Here is a 17,524-nt window from a genome sequence, read left to right on the forward strand (position 1 = left end):
TCAGAATCCTCACAGGGAAGCATGGAGTAATCCTGTTCAGAAGAGGAATCAGAGGAAATAGATAGCTGATCAGAAGAATCATACTGTCTCTTGCCTAGGCCTCTTATCAGGAGGGGGATGGGAGCCCCTGATCAAAGTAATTAGGTCTTCGGCCATTTTGAGCATCTGTTTTTTAGGCATGGAAGTCTGAGCAGGAGAATGCTGTACTTGTTTCTTTGTCTTTAGAGCTGCTTTAGTCTTTGTCTTTGAAGCTGAGGATGGCTTAATATATAGTTGTGTAGGTCTGAAGACACCCTCAGAAGCCGATGCCTGCTCAGTGGCTCCAGACCCATCTAAGGGAATAATTTCTGTGTCCAATACCTTGAGCATCCAGAGGCCCAGTCGGCTCCACGTGGGAGTCGGTAGCGGCCTGTGGCTCAGAGGTAGCGGGCACCAGGGGCTGCGAAAGCGCCTCACTGAGAACCGGTGAACCGGCGACTGGCCTAGTAGAGGCTTCATCATCGGCTTTGGACCTCGGATACCTATCCTTGTCCTTTTCCTTGCGTTTTTTGTAAACTCCGGTTGTCGGCTGGTCCAACGGCATTATATAATTAAATCTTCGGCCAAAGTAATGAAATGCAAAATCGAACCGACACTTGATAGTGAGTTGCTTAAATCTAGCACAAAAGCGACAGCTAGCAATGGTGTGATCAGGGCCTAGGCAAGGAATACAGTAAGAGTGAAAATCCTTATGAGGGATTTGCTTCCCACAAGAAATACAATTGTTAACTTTTTCTGAAATTGGTCTGGAGCAAGAAAAAAGTTTCCCCAACGGAGTACTTAGCTTTAATGAAGACTTTGGTTCTGAAATTCGGATTTGAAAATCTCAGGAGTCGGCAGACCGGCACTTGCGAACTGCTTTTGATTTGGACACCACGCGGCAAGAAAGACTGAAGAAAATGGCGTCGGTTGCATTATTTATACCCCTGGTGCTCTGACGTCAGGGAAGAGGCAACAGCAACTGACGCTGGACCTAGACTTTGGAATTCTGGTCGACTGAGGGTAGCCTGCCAGCAGGATAACCCAAGAGTACTGACTGCAACAGTGAAACACGATGAACATCTAGGTTGACCCTGCACCTACACTGACAGCATGATACAGGTATTCATTGGTGTTGGTGGCATCTGTCCATACAGGACATGTGTATAAGGCATGGTATTTCCTTTGTGGGTTACATTTGCTGACTGTACAGTTGCTGCAGGCATCCAGTGGGGAACATATCAAAGGACCACTGTATGCAATGATTTGCCTATTGTAGGGATGGGACAGGGTGCCACATCCTCTGTAGTCCACTGAAATTACATCATGGTTACTATCTGTGGGCAATATGCAGGGAACTACCAACATAGTGGTTGTTGCCTAGCCAAGTGTGTTTGTGTATGAGACATGGTTGGAGAGTGTTCTCTGGGTAATACAAGGGTTGCCCCAATCCATAATGTCACATGTAGGGGTATGGATTGTCTACACTATCCTCTCTGCTGTTTGACATCTGTTGTCCTTGTAAGGCAGACGTGACATATAATAGGCCCACCATATAAGAAATTTGCAAAACCCGCTTCACAATGAGTCCTGTTACACAATCACAGCTACCTCTACACAGGGTACTGATGACAAATACACACAGAGTCTCACAGTTGCCATGTCTGGAATTAGAACTCCTACCTAATACATCACACTATAGCACTGTGCAGTTACAGCACGCGCCATGGAGCTTACAGAGCTACTCCTTCACCAAAGGTGTACTTCAAGGTGAATGACATCAGCAGGCTTGCCAAAGTAGGGCAATGGAAATTGTAGTGATTGTGAATGGCCTCAAAAGCATTGATCCCTACACAGACAAACACACACGAGTTTCACAGTTGCCAAGTCTGGGATTAGAACTCCTACCTAACTAGTACATCACACTACAGCATTACGCAGTTATAGCATGCTCCACAGAGCTTACTGGGCTACTCCTTCCCCAAAGATGTATTTCAAAGTGAATGACATCAGCAGGCTTGCCAAAATAGGGCAATGGAAATTGTAGTGACTGTGAATGGCCTCAAAAGCATTGCTCCCTACCCACCACACAAACAAACACACACATGAGAGTTTCACAGTTGCCATGTCTGGGATTAGAACTCCTACCTAAATGGTACATCACACTAGAGCATTGCAGAGTTCTAGCATGCCCATCAGAGCTTACTGGGCTACTCCATCCCCAAAGATGCATTTCAAAGTGAATGACATCAGCAGGCTTGCCAAAATAGGGCAATGGAAATTGTAGTGACTGTGAATGGCCTCAAAAGCATTGATCCCTATCCACACAAACACAAAAGAGTTTCACAGTTATATCATGCTCCACAGAGCTTACTGGGCAACTCCTTCCCCAAAGATGTATTTCAAAGTGAATGACATCAGCAGGCTTGCCAAAATAGGGCAATGGGAATTGTAGCGACTGTGAATGGCCTCAAAAGCATTGCTCCCTACCCACACAAAAAAACACACACACAAGAGTTTCATAGTTGCCATGTCTGGGATTAGAACTCCTACCTAACTAGTACGTCACACTACAGCATTACACAGTTATAGTATGCTCCACGGAGCTTACTGGGCTACTTCTTCCCCTAAGGTGTATTCCAACGTGACTGACATCAGCAGGCTTGCCAAAGTGAGGCAGTGGAAAGTGTAATTCATAGGTTGGTACTAGGCTATCAGCCCTAGGGCCTATACAAGCCTAGCCATAACAATTCCCTGGCTATTTCTTCCCACAATATTAACTTCCCTGGACCCCTGTCTAGCAGGGCAACTGATGTGATCCGCGGGGTGAATTTCCTATAGGTTGGTACTAGCCTATTGGCCCTAGGGCCTATACAAGCCTAGCCATAACAATTCAGTGGCTATTTCTTCCCACAATGTTTACTTCCCTGTACCCCTGTCTAGCAGGGCGACTGATTTGATCCCTGGGGTGAATTTCCTATCTCCCATCCAATCATCAAAGTTCCTTTTGAAAAGTGCCAAAGAGGCAATCTGCTTGACATGTACGGGCAAGTCTATTCCAGAGTCTGGGGAGTCTCTGGGTCAGGAACCCATCCCTCCGGTATGTTTTGTTCATTGTGATGACAAGGTTTAGATCCCTGGAGCATGTGGCTCTGAGGGATTGGGATTTCTTTAAGTGCAGAATGTCCAACAGCTCTGGGTTTGACATGGCACTGTATGTTAAGCAGAGATTGCCTCTGAGTAGACGAATATGTGACAGAGTATAGCTGGATGGTTTTAGATGATCAGCATAGGGCATCTGCTTTAGGCCTGTAGGTATTTCTGCAGCCTTTCTAGTTGTTGCAGATGTCTTGAGAGGTACATACCACATGGGACGTTGTATTCTATACTGCGTCTACTGAGAGATGACTACAGTGGGACAATGACCTCCTTTTTTCTGGATGAAAAGCCCTTAGTGAGGAGGTGTGCCACATAGGCAGATTTCCTGACTGTTGTGGCGATGTGGTTACTGAAGGTGAGATCACACACTCCTCCTGTATCCCCAAGTCTCTTATCACACTTTCGGTGCTTAGTGTACTGCCACCTATGTGGCAATTTACGGGTACATGTTTCTTCCCAAAGGGGATAACTATACATTTCTTGGCATTGAGCTTGAGCCCATGGCTCTGGCAAAAAGCATCTGTTTCTGTAAGGCCTTTTGTAGAGTATCCACATCATTTGGGGATTCAATAATGGTTCTCAGTTTGCAGCCATCTGCGACCTTTGTTAGCCAGAGTCCCTTAGTGTTGGCCTGTACTTCAGAGCAGTAGATGCCAAACGAGAGCTGAGGTGCTCCAATTGTCACTTGTCTGGAGCTGGATTTGGAGTCAGCTACTTTTACAGTGTGGGTTCTGTCAGTAAGCCAGTTGGCAACCCATCGAGTGGCGTAGGGATTAATGCCCAGCTTAGTACATTTATCTATGATTCCAGACTGGGAGATGGTGTCGAAGGCCTTGGTGAGGTCCGGATTGGCTGTGTGGATCACCTTACCCTCGTCCACAGCTCTGGAGACTGATTCGAAGATGTCAAGTCAGGTTCAGGAGACAAGATCGGCCCTTCACGAATCCAACCTGGTGGGGTCCAGTGTTTGAAGGTTGCCAATGTCTTTGTTTATAAGTTGCATGATAATACGTTCCATGGCCTTGCAGATCTGGCTCATCAGACTGATGGGGGCAGTAGTTCCTGGGATTCAAGGTGGATCGCCCCTTGTGGAGTGGGATAACTGTAGCCGTACGCCACTCAGTGGGCACAAAGCCTGAGATGAGGCTACGATTAAACATGGCACTTAGGTGAGGTGCCAGTGCATTTTGTAGTTCATGTAGTACACAGCCCGGGATGTTGTCTGGTCCCATGGATGCTGTATTCTTAGCTTTGGAGAGTGCGCCGTTATTACCGGAATCTGGCAATATTTCTGTATTGAGATGAGCCCTTTAGGAGGTGAGGGGGGGGGGGTGCAGTTGGCACTGAAATGATCGATCTGCCAGGATATTGGCAATATCCTTGGGATCAGTATATTTAATGCCATTCTGTTGTAGCTCAGAGCAGATCTGAGCATTGCCATTTAAATTCCTGACATAGCTATAGAACGGCTTGTGGTTGTCTTTCGAATCTTTGGCTATATTATTTGCGTAACTAGCTTTGGAGGATTTTCTGAGGGATCTCAGCTTCTTACTGAGGCTGGTAAGGGAGTTTTCTGCATCCTTAGATTTTCCTCTTTTCTGCAACAGTTTCTTCCTTTTGTTGTAAAGTTTGTTTAAGGCATAGGACCACCAGACTGACTTCCTTTTCTTGGAGAGCATCTTGGTTCTATTTGGGATGGCATGATTCATGCACGTGTGGATGTGCTCATACAGTGCCTTAGTGTAGGATTCAGTAGTCGAACTTTCAGTTCCCATCTGCATGGGTGTCATGAAGTTTGTCACCTCTGAATTGTGTAGCATGAAGTTGGCTTTGGAGAAGTTTTTTACGGAGGTTTCCTTACTGGGGTTTGGGGAGGGATTTCGATGTCAAGGGTGATTAGCTTACAGTCAGACCTGACCACCGAGGAAGTGATCATAGGTGTGGAGCATCAATTTCCCATGTTGGTAATGACCAGGTCTAGGATATTGGAGCCCCTGGTGGGACTATGGGTTAGTTGATCCAGGGCATTGGAAATTATGAATTCCAAGAACCACTGGGCAAGGGTGTTGGTACATGAGTAGTTTCCACAGTTAATGGCAAGGTAATTTAAATCACCCAGTATTAGGGTGCTTAGTTGTATCTTAATATTTCCAGTATATTTAGAAAGGTGTAGCGAGAATCTTAGGGCATGGTGGGGGAAATGTAGCAAGCTATACAATTTGGATTGCAGTCTTACCTAGTGTTAGTTGCACCTGGAGAATTTCAGACGAATTGTATTGGGAAACTAGCCTGGTGGTGTGAATATCCTTAGTGAATATGGACACTCCTCCACTTTTAGTGTTTCGGTCCTGGTTTGGTGGCCGAGTGTTGTAAGAGTTGTAGCCTGTTATTGCAGGGGTGCTCTCTGGAACCTTGGACCAGGTCTCTGTTACTGCACAGATATCGATGTATTTTTAGGAGTGCCTAGTGACTGTAAATGGCCACAAAAGCATTGATCCCTAGACACACACACATAACCAAACACACACAGTTGCCATAATTAGTACATTACACTATAGCATTACGCAGTTATAGCACGTGCCATGGAGCTTATAGGGCTAACTCCTTCCCCAAAGGTGTATTTAGAGATGAAGGACATCAGCAGGCTTGCCAAAGTAGGGCAATGGGGAGTGTTGTGACTGTGAATGACCACAAAAGCATTGATCCCTATGCGCGCGCACACACACACACACACACACACACACATACACAGTTGCCATGTCTGGGATTAGAACTCCTACCTAACTAGTACATCACACTATAGCATTATGTAGTTATAGCAATGCCACAGAGCTTAGAGGGCTACTCCTTCCTCAAAGGTTTAGTTCATGGTGAATGACATCAGCAAGCTTGCCAAAGTAAGGCAATGGGGAGTACAGTGTGTGTGAATTGGCCATAAACCATTCATCTGGAAGACACACAACACTCAGTCACACAAAGGTTTACATTTAACAGGAACATGCATACAACTGCTGGATGAATAATGACTTGTACAGTCATGTTACAGTTATCGCAAGCACCACACACACTATAATGCTGAGGGATACCAGAGGCAAATGTCTACAGTGATTGACATTTGCACATCATGTAGTTTTAGCCAATTGGATGTGTGCTGGGTGGGACAGGCCTCACGATGGGAGGCTCTTTGTCACTGTCTGTCACTCTCTTACACACATCTATGTATGCACAAGTTTGGCCTATTATAGCGTGTTGTCCTTGGATATGTGTGTGTGCAAAGCATGACGGGTGTGCAATGTGGAGTGTGTGCACAAACATCTGCGACTGTCAGATATGTATAGTCCACTGTTGTTGCCAGACATGGGCTTCATTTTTGTTAAGTGTGGGAGCATGCCCAGTATGACCTTCTGTATTGAATGTGTGAATCCATTCCAAGTAGGTTGCACTCCAGTGCAGGCTTTTGTGTTCTACACCTACAGCTAGCAACCTGTTTCTGCAGGATATCTTTAGATCGGTTGACAATAAGGGGTCACAATGGGCAAAGGATAGTGGGTTACTGTAGGTAATTGTGTCTGTGCTGCTTCTGCTACATGGTTTTGGTGTTAGCAGAGCTATTCAGACATATGTACTGTTTTACACTGTGATGTTTTATGTCACCAACTACTGTCAGGTATACATATTTGTTTGCAGTAATTTCCTGGGGAACACTGGGTGAATGAAGCTGTGTCTAGTTTTGTGGTCTGCAGCCTACATATTCTTACACAATCATGCCATTCTGGAGGGGAAGCTGCAGTCACTAGCTGATGGGTCTGTGTAAATGGTTCAGCACCTTGGTACAGTGGTGGCCAAGGATCCCATGCTTGTACATCCATTGACGTGACAGTATGGCCATATCCTGCTGTGGCCATACCACACTGCTGTACAGATTCACACAGGTTATCCAGAGGCAGGACTCATATTTCTGGTCATTACCCCTTCACATTGTGGCTTACAAGCAGGTTTGTAGCCACCCATTCCTGTCTTTGCAGGCAGGGATAGTATGTGCACACAGCTGAGTTTCTGACTTTACACACTCCATGGTGTCCATGCTCCCAACTGTTATTTTATCCTCTTCCAAACATTATGCAAATATTATCTGATAAGTTCCCTATAGTTATCATTTCATCCCAGCAGTATTTAGGGGTTGGTCCACAGTTCATGCAGTAGGGCACGGTGGACATGCTACTGGGATTTGTCGGCATGGCCTTGCATATGGGTTCTGTGGACTGTTATGTTATTTGGGAGTCCATCAGATAACATACATTGGCAGTACGGGTGAGACACAGGCCTTTGACAGGGGACTGTAGGGCATTTCATAGGTTCATACTAGGCTATCTGCCCTAGGGCATTTACAAGCCTAGCCCGAGTTTGTTTGGCTTTCGCCACCCATTTTAAATTAATTTTGCTATGCCCTTTTTTTGAGGTTAGTATACTGTGCCTCTGTCTAACAGTGACACAGAAGTGATACCCGGGCTAAACCTACCATCTCCCATCCACTCATCAAGCTTCCTCTTAAAGAGAGTGAATGAGGGACTCTGCCTAACCTGGACTGGGATTTTATTCCAGAGTGAAGGGAACCTCTGGGTTATAAATCTGTCCCTCCAGCATGTCCTATTTATTTCAGTGCTGAGGTTCAAGTCTCTCGAGCGCGTAGCTCAACGGGATTTGGATTTTCTGAGGTGCAGCATGTCCATTAATTCCAGGTTGGACATGGCTTTATATGTCAGGCACAGATCGCCTCTGAGCAGGCGGTATGCCACTGAGTAGAGCTGGAGTTTCTTTAACCGGGCAGCATATGGCATCTGTTTGAGCCCTTTGATCATCTTGGTGAGGTACTTTTGGGGTCTTTCCAGTTTCTGCAGGTGTCTGGTAAGGTACATCCCAAAAGGGGCATTGTACTCAACTATGGGCCTGATGAGGGATGAGTAAAGAGGCACGATGACGTCCCCTGATCTAGATGTGAATCTCTTCATGATTAGGTGGGCTATATAAAATGTTTTTCTAACCACTTTGGCCACGTGGTTGTCAAATAAGAGATTGCTATCAACTTGGGTCCCCAGGTCCCTAATTACTTCTTCTGTACTTAATGGATTACCACCTATGTGGTAATTTGTGGTCACTTTGTTTTTGCCAAAGGGGATGACTATACACTTTTTGGCGTTTAGCTTGAGGCCATGGCTCTGGCACCAGTTGTCTGTTTCTATGAGGCCCTATTGTAGGATGCTTGTGTCGGCTGGAGAGTCGATTATGGCGCCCAGTTTGCAGTCATCTGCGAACTTGGTCAGCCACAGTCCTTCCATGTTAGCCTGTACCTCCGAGAAATATATACCGAACAAGAGAGGTCCCAGGACTGAGCCTTGTGGGATGCCACTTGCAACTGGTTTGGAGTCTGACATGGCTCCAGTAATTCTAACCATGTGGGTTCTGTCCTTGAGCCAGTTTGCAACCCATCTAGTGACATAGGGGTTTATATTTAAGCTGGTGAGCTTATCTATAATTCCCGAGTTGGTAGTGATGTAGACCATCTGTACCAGGTCATTGCATTGTGTCACTATATTCCCCTGGGGTGACAGGGTAGGTGTGCAAGGTGTTAATGTCAATAGTTTCTGTCCTTATTGATTCATTGGTATGGATGCTGGCAGGGTGCTTACAGCTAGACACATCTGCATGGGACACCTCTTCAGCATACTACATTCTGTGGCTATTCCTATACAGAGGTGGGGGTCATACTGCACTCATTCCCAACAGCAGGGATAAGACCTGTGAGGTACCTGTGGCTGATGGTGGGGAGAGCTGGGTGCATGTGTGCTATGGAAGCTACTTGCAGCTGACTCACAGATATACGTGGGGGATTTCACTTATGCTGGCTTGTACAGGGACATCAGGAGTTTCTCAGTACTTCATACCTGTGACTTTTGTGGTCTGCCAGTGTTTGGCCAGATGACATCAGTATTCCACAGTACAAACCCAACTAATGTGCTTCTAACTTGTATGTACAATTCCAAATGTGTGTTCATTTGACAGTAACATTTTATACACTCTCTGTCTAGGGTACTTCCACCTGTGTACTGTTTGTATGTCTGGGCCCACATTCATGCCATGCCCATCTTTCAGATGGTGACAGATATTACATCCAAACAATTAGTATGGTGTACTGCTGGAATGTGTCTTGCTAGGGTGCACTGTGTTCGGCACTGCAGTTGTGAGAACTTAGCCCTGTCATCGGCAGTACTGGCCATTGGTCACCAGGACACAACCCACCATTGCCTACATGCTGACCACTCTCACACAATATACAACAACCTAACACACACAGCCCTGCATACTGTACATGTGCTACAATCTATCCTGCTACTTTGGCCAGCTCAGGTAATCTGTGCTTCACTATTATACCTACACATACATGTTACTACATTTCTACATAGGATTGTGGGGGGGGGGGGGCACACCTGACAACTGTACACATTTACACATTTGCCATGACTGTACTGGTATTTCAGGTACTCCATTTCATTCTGTATTCTGACCTATCATGCAGACTACAGGAATATCAGTGTACTACAGTTCTTAGGTTTTACTGACCTACATTTCAGTTTCAGACTTCTTACCCTTCAGAAGTAACATCCCACTGCCTGACCTGTTGTAGTCTGTCTGTCTGTAGGTCTGGAGGGGGCTGTTCTCCATAGCCATCAATCAGAGGCCTTAGCACAGCCTTTCATTGTGTTTGTCTACGCCTGTCCTGCTGGCTGACACTGTTGTTGGGTATGTGAGCCTCACTGACTTGCATGTGTGTCCTATGGACACACATTTGGCCCACCACATGTCCTGCAGTGGGTTTTGTCACCTTGTCTAGTAATGGCTACTATGTTGACACCAGTATTTGTTACAGATTTCATGCTGCCAATATAGGTGTCTACTACCTGCTGGCATCCCATTCAGCCACCCGATTCCCTTGCATGCTCACATCCATACCACAGATACAAGTAGCAGAACATACTACTCCATTCAGCAATTTATAGGGACAGTGACTTACCTTGTGGCTGTGCCAGTATTGATGATGGTGCTGGAGGGCTATGTCAGATGCACACAGTACACTCCCTATACATGGTTAAAGCACAGGTAGTGTCACGTTTGGCATTCCTTTTACTGTATGTGTGAGTCAGAGAGAGGTGCCATTCCCTGGGTTCCTACCGTGTCAGTGTATGTGCTATGCGCAGCCTCTTTGCCAAGGCCTGGGCATATGGGCACGCCTCCTTCTGCCTACTGGCGCAGGTTCAGGTTGTTCCTCCGAGTCACTCTGTGCCTGTGCAGGCCTTGGGAATGGTGGGGGGCTGTGTGGCCCTGCCCCATGCTGTTCCTGCTGCAGCTGTTTCCGCAGGATCAAATTGGGTAGCACGGCACATATGATGAAAATTTGGGTACATGTAGCTGGGTGAGTACTGCAAGGCTCCACCGGATATGTCCAGGCACTGGAACCGTGACTAGAGCATCCCAAACACTCGCTCTATTATGATTCTGGTCTGTGCGTGTGCCTCATTATGGAGCTCTTGTTCAGGTGTGTGCATTTCTGATGGGTGTCATCAGCCATGGCTCCAGTGCGCAACCAGCATCCTGTACTAGGTGGCCATATGGGATGTCCCGATTGGCAAATATCTGGTACAGCTGCGTCATATGCCAGATGTGGGAGTCGTGATAGCTTCCAGGGCTGCCATCACACACATTCATTACAACACCCTGGGCATTGCACACAACCTGGCAGTTGATAGAGGGGAAGCCCTTGCGGTTTATGTAGACTCTACCCCGCTCGTCGGTTGGTGCTTTGATGTGTATGTGCGTGCAGTCTATAACACTCACTACCTTTGCTGGAAGAGACGCATATTGCTGGTCAACACTTCACGGGTGTTGAGGAAATATATGTGTTCACTAGCATGTGCTGACATGGCATCCAGGAACTGGAGTACCCTGGTTGCTGATGCCTGCGAGAAGGTACCTGTGGCTAGTACTCAAGCCTACACATACTTTAGTATCCACTGGGATGGGTTCCCCTCTGTTGGTTTTGTGTGTGTGAGGGGTGGCCACACAGCTCAACAGGTTGCTGTAGGAGGTCCTTGTCCGCCCTATAGCGCTCCACTATCTCTAGCTCCTGGTAGATTACCCTGGGTCTGTACACACTTCTCCTCGCTGTGGGTTGGTGATCAGCACTTTCACCACCCTCAGCCTCTTCCACATGTTAATTTATGAGAGCGAGTGCAGCCCCTATCATTTTGTTGCTTTTGTTAGGTACAATTTTCCCATTTATGTACACCGGTGGTGTAGAGTTTGTGGGAAAAACCAGAGGGAAAGGTGTTTGCATACACGCAAAAATTAAATTTGGCTCTGCAATTCAAAAACAGTTCTCAAGGATATGCATACAAAGAATTAAAGAAAAAAAGTACATATATGCCACCACCTCATCCATATGTGAATATATTTGAAAAATCTGTAACAAATGAAATATATAAAATAGCACAACAAAAAAATAAAACTAAGTTTCATGACAATTTATCTGTAAGGGAGAGAGCAATCTTGACACAAGTTACAGGTAATAAAGATATACGTAGCATGAAACCAGATAAAGGTGGTGGTATAGTACTATATAATTCTATGAACTATCTTAATGATATGTATAAAATATTATATGAATCTGGAAATTATGAAACAATTTCAATCAATGAGATCAATAAAGGTTATAAAAGAACTGATTTATTTATAGAAGAACTATTGTTAGATAATTGTATAACACTGGATTTATATAATTTTATGAAAAATGAACGTCCGATTCTTGCATCTATCGTAGACATACCAAAAGTTCATAAAGATATTTTTCAACCACCATTTCGGCCTATTGTCTCTGGTAGACATTCAAAAATTCAACCATTAGGTGTTGTAATTGATAAATGGTTAAAACCAATATATCAGAATATACCACACTTAAGGATTTGTGGTCCTTTTTGGCTAAATTAACCAAGGAAGTATGGAGAGACAACATTATTTTTATTACCATTGATGTTATTGATTTATTTTCATGCACTTCCCAGGCAATTAGGTTTGGATGACTTCTGTAATAGTCTAAGAAAAATTTCCACTCTTGAATGGGATAAAATAAATCTTATTATGGATCTTATGCCCATGGTATTGGACCATAATTATATACATTTTGAGGGTGAACATTTTAAGCAAACAAGGGGGTGGCAATGGGGGCAGCTTGTGTCCCCATTTTCTCCAACCTTGTAATGCTGGAATGGGAAACTACCAAGCTCTTTAATAGTAGTTTCTATATAACAACATAGTGTACTACTCTAGATTCTTAGATGATATTTTTATTTTATGGGACAGTAGTGTGGAAAGCATTGAGACATTTATGGAATTTTTAAATAATTCAAGTACTTTCTTGAAATTTACCCACTGATACAGCTCTGAAGGCATAGCTTATCTAGACACACACATTTCTAAAACAGTCGAAGGCTATCAATCCAACATATATAGGAAAAGTAAATTTTCCAATAGTTATTTAGAATTTACTAGCAACCATCCACGAAATATGTTGAAAAATATTTTTAAGGGGCAATGCATAAGAGCTGCACGAATGACATCAAAATATCAAGATATGATAGAAGAAATACATCATATTGGGAATATGTTTAGAGACAGAGGTTACCCTAGCTATATGCTTGACGATGTAATGAAATAAGTCATTAGTGAATGGGGAAAAAAATATCCCCCTCTTTTTGGGAAAGAACTGATTAAGAATTCGAATTTGCCAGATACTAAATTAAACAGTGTATATAATAGAGCATGTGTGTTAGAATACTCTCCCTATACTCGGGATGTGAAAAATATAATAAGAAATAATTGGAACATCCTAATGGGTGACAACGAAATAAAGAAAATAATTGGAGCAGTACCAATTTTTGTACATAAAATGGGAGCTAATTTAAAGAAAAGAATTGAATTTGGCCCTTATATACAAATTAAAACTAAAAATTATAAATACACGACTAAATGTGGAAGTTGCAGAAAATGTTCTGCTATCTTGGATATATAGGAAATAATATTAGATAATATAACCAAGACAAGGATTCGGTTTAGGTATGGTAATTGTAATAGCAGGAATGTGATATATCTTGCTAAATGCACTACGTCCCAGTTTTTATATAGGAAAAACTGAACGTCAACTGAAAAAAAGAATTTATGATCATTTTTATAAAATCAAAAGTAAAGATAATAAAAATACATTATTTAGACATATTACACGATAGTACACATTTGTTTAAATTTGGAATTATAGATCAGATAAAAGTTGACCCTAGAGGAGGTAATTTGAAAGCTCAGTTAAGCAAAAAGGAAATAATTTGGCAGATATTGACCGATTCTGCTAGAGAACCTGGTCTCAATGAATATATTACCATAAAGCCCATTCTAAAGTTACGTCAATAGTATAGTCAGTTGTACCTTGTATGTAGTATTTAGCATTTAGTATTTTGTACATTTTATATCTTAGATTGATTAAGGATGTTACTTCATGTAATATAGTATAGGGATATCAACTCATCAATCGCATATAAGATATGATGGACCAAAGTACATACTGATCAATATGTAGCTTTTAATTTTATTTTTATTGTATTTTCATATTTTTATTTCTTATTATAATCTATGCAATTTGATAAACATATAAAATGTTTGCAATATGTTATTGAATTCAAAGCACTGTCAGTAACGTGAATGTGACAGTGTTATGGAATTAATACAGAGCATACAAGTGATTATTTGCGTTGTTTTGCACATTTATATATGCAAAGTTCTCAGTAATTTATAATGATATATAGAGATCATTTGCATTAATTTCTAAAAAAAAAAATATATACATATATATATATATATATATATATATATATATATATATATGGAGAATGTTTAGAGTATTTATTATGATACAATGTATTTTCACATTTTTGTAAATGGCGGAATTGGCGTCAAAAAGTTTTTAAATAATGGACCATGGTTAATGAACAACATTCTGAAGTCCACGTTCATGCGGATGAAAGTGCTTAATCTTGGTTTAGTGGTTTACTGTTGTTATATTCACATTGTTTGGTCTATTAAAGAAGAGTTTTATTGTGACGCTGGCTTTCATTGTATTGTGCATCCACTGCTGTTTTTGGGTATCAGTACATTTCGTGTATTTATATAGTTGCAAGCTGACACCGTGAGTCTTACATTTCTGATGGGTGTCATCAGCCATGGCTCCAGTGCGTAACCAGCATCCCGTACTAGGTGGCTATATGGGATGTCCCCATTGGCAAATCTCTGGTACAGCTGTGTCATATGCCAGATGTGGGAGTCGTGATAGCTTCCAGGGCTGCCATCACACACATTCATTATAATGCCCTGGGCATTGCACACAACCTGGCAGTTGATGGAGGGGAAGCTCTTGTGGTTTATGTAGACTCTACCCCGCTTGCCGGGTGGTGCTTTGATGTGTATGTGCGTGCAGTCTATAGCACTCACTACCTTTGGTGGAAGAGATGCATATTGCTGGTCAACACTTCACGGGTGTTGAGGAAATATATTTGTTCACTGGAATGTGCTGACATGGCATCCAGGAACTGGAGTACCCTGGTTGCTGATGCCTGTGAGAACCTCATGATATCCCCATTTGGCCTTTTGGAAGGTACCTGTGGCTAGTATTCTTAAGCCTACACATACTTTAGTATCCATTGGGATGGGTTCCCCTCTGTTGGTTTTGTGTGTGAGGGGTGGCCGCACAGCTCAACAAGATGCTGTAGGAGGTCCCTGTCCACCCTATAGCGCTCCACTATTTTCAGCTCCTGGTAGGTTACCCTGGGTCTGTACACACTTCTCACTGTGTGTTGGTGATCAGCACTCTCACCCTCACCACATGTTAATTTATGAGAGTGAATGCAGCCCCTGTCATTTTGTTGCTTTTGTTAGGCACAATTTTCCCATTTGTGTACACCGGTGATGTAGAGTTTGTGGGAAAAAACAGAGAGAAAGGTGTTTGCATAGTTTAGAGTAGTGTGCTGTGCTGGGCTGCTGCCTGTGTAATTGGCGTATTCTGATACATTTCACCTGCCATCTATGCCTAGTTCTCCTTGATTACCTTCCTACTTGCTGTTTTCCCTTCTCACTGCCTTCCTGTTTAAGTCCAGGGGCATGCACTGCACAAACCCAGTGCTCAGATGTGAATGGAGCAGCTATTTCCTGGTTTCATTTTTTCTTTTTGTTTAAAACCCGGTAAGCTGCGTGCACACTCGTTTAGGCAATGTAAAGAGTACTAGGCAGCTCAGACACACCCCCTTCCTTAGCTCTGCTAAGCTAAGGGCAAACCCAAGCTACAGAGCTCCAATAAGCTTACAGTATGTCTGGCACGGGTCCCATTCTAAAGACCGAAACGCCGATTCCCCGACGCGGAAATCACCGACGCCAGATGACCGACAGGTACGTATACCGACAGGGTGATTCGCCGACAGTGGAAAGACCGACAAGGGTAATGTGTGATCGCGACCCGGTAAGTGTGCGACAGTGACGGAGGTAGGAGTGGTCAGGTAAGTGAGTTAGGGTTAGGGTGCAGGTAGGTGATGTGTACGTTAGTGTCGGAGCTTGGGCTAGGGGTGGGTAAGTGAGTTAGGGTTAGGGTGCAGGTAGGTGATGTGTGCGTTAGTGTCGGAGCTTGGGCTAGGGGTGTGTGAGTTAGGGTTAGGGTGCAGGTAGGTGATGTGTGCGTTAGTGTCGGAGCTTGGGCTAGGGGTGTGTAAGTGAGTTAGGGTTAGGGTGCAGGTAGGTGAAGTGTGCGATAGTGTCGGACCTTAGGGTTAGGGTTTGGGTCAGGGCTAGTGTGTATGGTATGTAGTGTCGCGTGTTGTTTACGTTCCGTGTGTCGGTGTTTTGGTGTTCGGTGTTTTGCGTTGTCGGGTTTGTGTCGGGTTTGTGTGTTGTCGGTTATTTGGCGTCGGTGAGTTTTGTGTCGGGGAATCGTCGTGTCGGTGTTTAGAAGTAGACCCGTCTGGCACACCCCTCTATGATGTCAGCTAACTCTTAGGATTGCACCATGGTTTTCCTGCACCTACATGGTTGGGTGTAGACTAGCCATGAGCGGAAATCTGTGATTCAGTATCATTGCCCTCATTTGCATAGGACTGCCTGGTAATGCCTAGTTACAAGTCCCACACTGAGCCTTCCCCCTTGGCAACCACTATTCACTGCCCTTATTGTCTTCTGCCTGCGATTGACTATAATGGCAAAATTGTAATTTTGCAAAGAAAGCTTTTTTCAGGGTTTTTCTTTTATTTTCCGACCGATCCCATTTGCGCGCTACTGCCCTATGCTTAAACGTCCGAAACCGGCCAAAAAAAAACTGTTTTCCATGCCAATGGCCATATATTTGGCCATTGGAATGCTTTACACATTATATACACCCTTTATTTGGAGCTGTCATGGCTCGTTTTGTAGTATGCAGAAATGTACTCAGTTACTAACCCAGTACATTTCTGCTGGTTAAACTAAAATGGGGTAATTAGCATACAGAAGCTGTGTCCGTGCAGGAATAGTGCAGGAGTGCTCGTGCACGTCTAGGGAGCTTGTTCCCGGATCTCTCGGTGGCCATATTGCCTCCAGCAGCTCCTGCAATATTCCTGCACGTAATGCAGAGCTTGCTGAATCCTCTGGACTGTTTTAGGCAAGAAGTCAAAAGACAATGAAATAAACTCACTTCTCCGTCTTTTGTTGCTTTTCTAAATATTTTTGTTTTAAAACATTATAATGAGATCAAGATAAGAAAACATTAATTTCAAATACTGCACAAAAGTAAGATTTTTATAAAAGCATGAACAAGTAAAATGTTTTATTTAATTGAGGATCCTCTAATAAGAAACTAAATTGTTACTATTAATTACTGCTATGTCCATAAAGATTTCTGGTACTTTCTTTTTTCTCAATCTTCTGGCTATATTTTTTCTGTTCTATGTTGCAGCTAAATTAGAAAGACTGATATTAAACTTCGCTGTAAATTTAATGCATCTGTAAATGTATAAAGCTAATGAATTTAGGTTTTGCATTCTTATCCTAAAATGTAATAAAATGTATAAGATGCAACATTTCTTTGTTTTCAGACAGTCTGCCTCCCCAGCTCTCGAATTTCACACACTGATGATCTGACCCCTTGGGTGACAGTCACTAAACAAAAAAAAATGGTTACATTAACTGCTTTCAGGCACATACACTGCCCCCTGCAAGCTACATTAATGATCGT

This window comes from Protopterus annectens, chromosome 13.part0, assembly GCF_019279795.1.
Source record: "Protopterus annectens isolate FY-2018-M chromosome 13.part0, PAN1.0, whole genome shotgun sequence".
In the NCBI taxonomy this organism is placed as follows: domain Eukaryota; kingdom Metazoa; phylum Chordata; order Ceratodontiformes; family Protopteridae; genus Protopterus; species Protopterus annectens.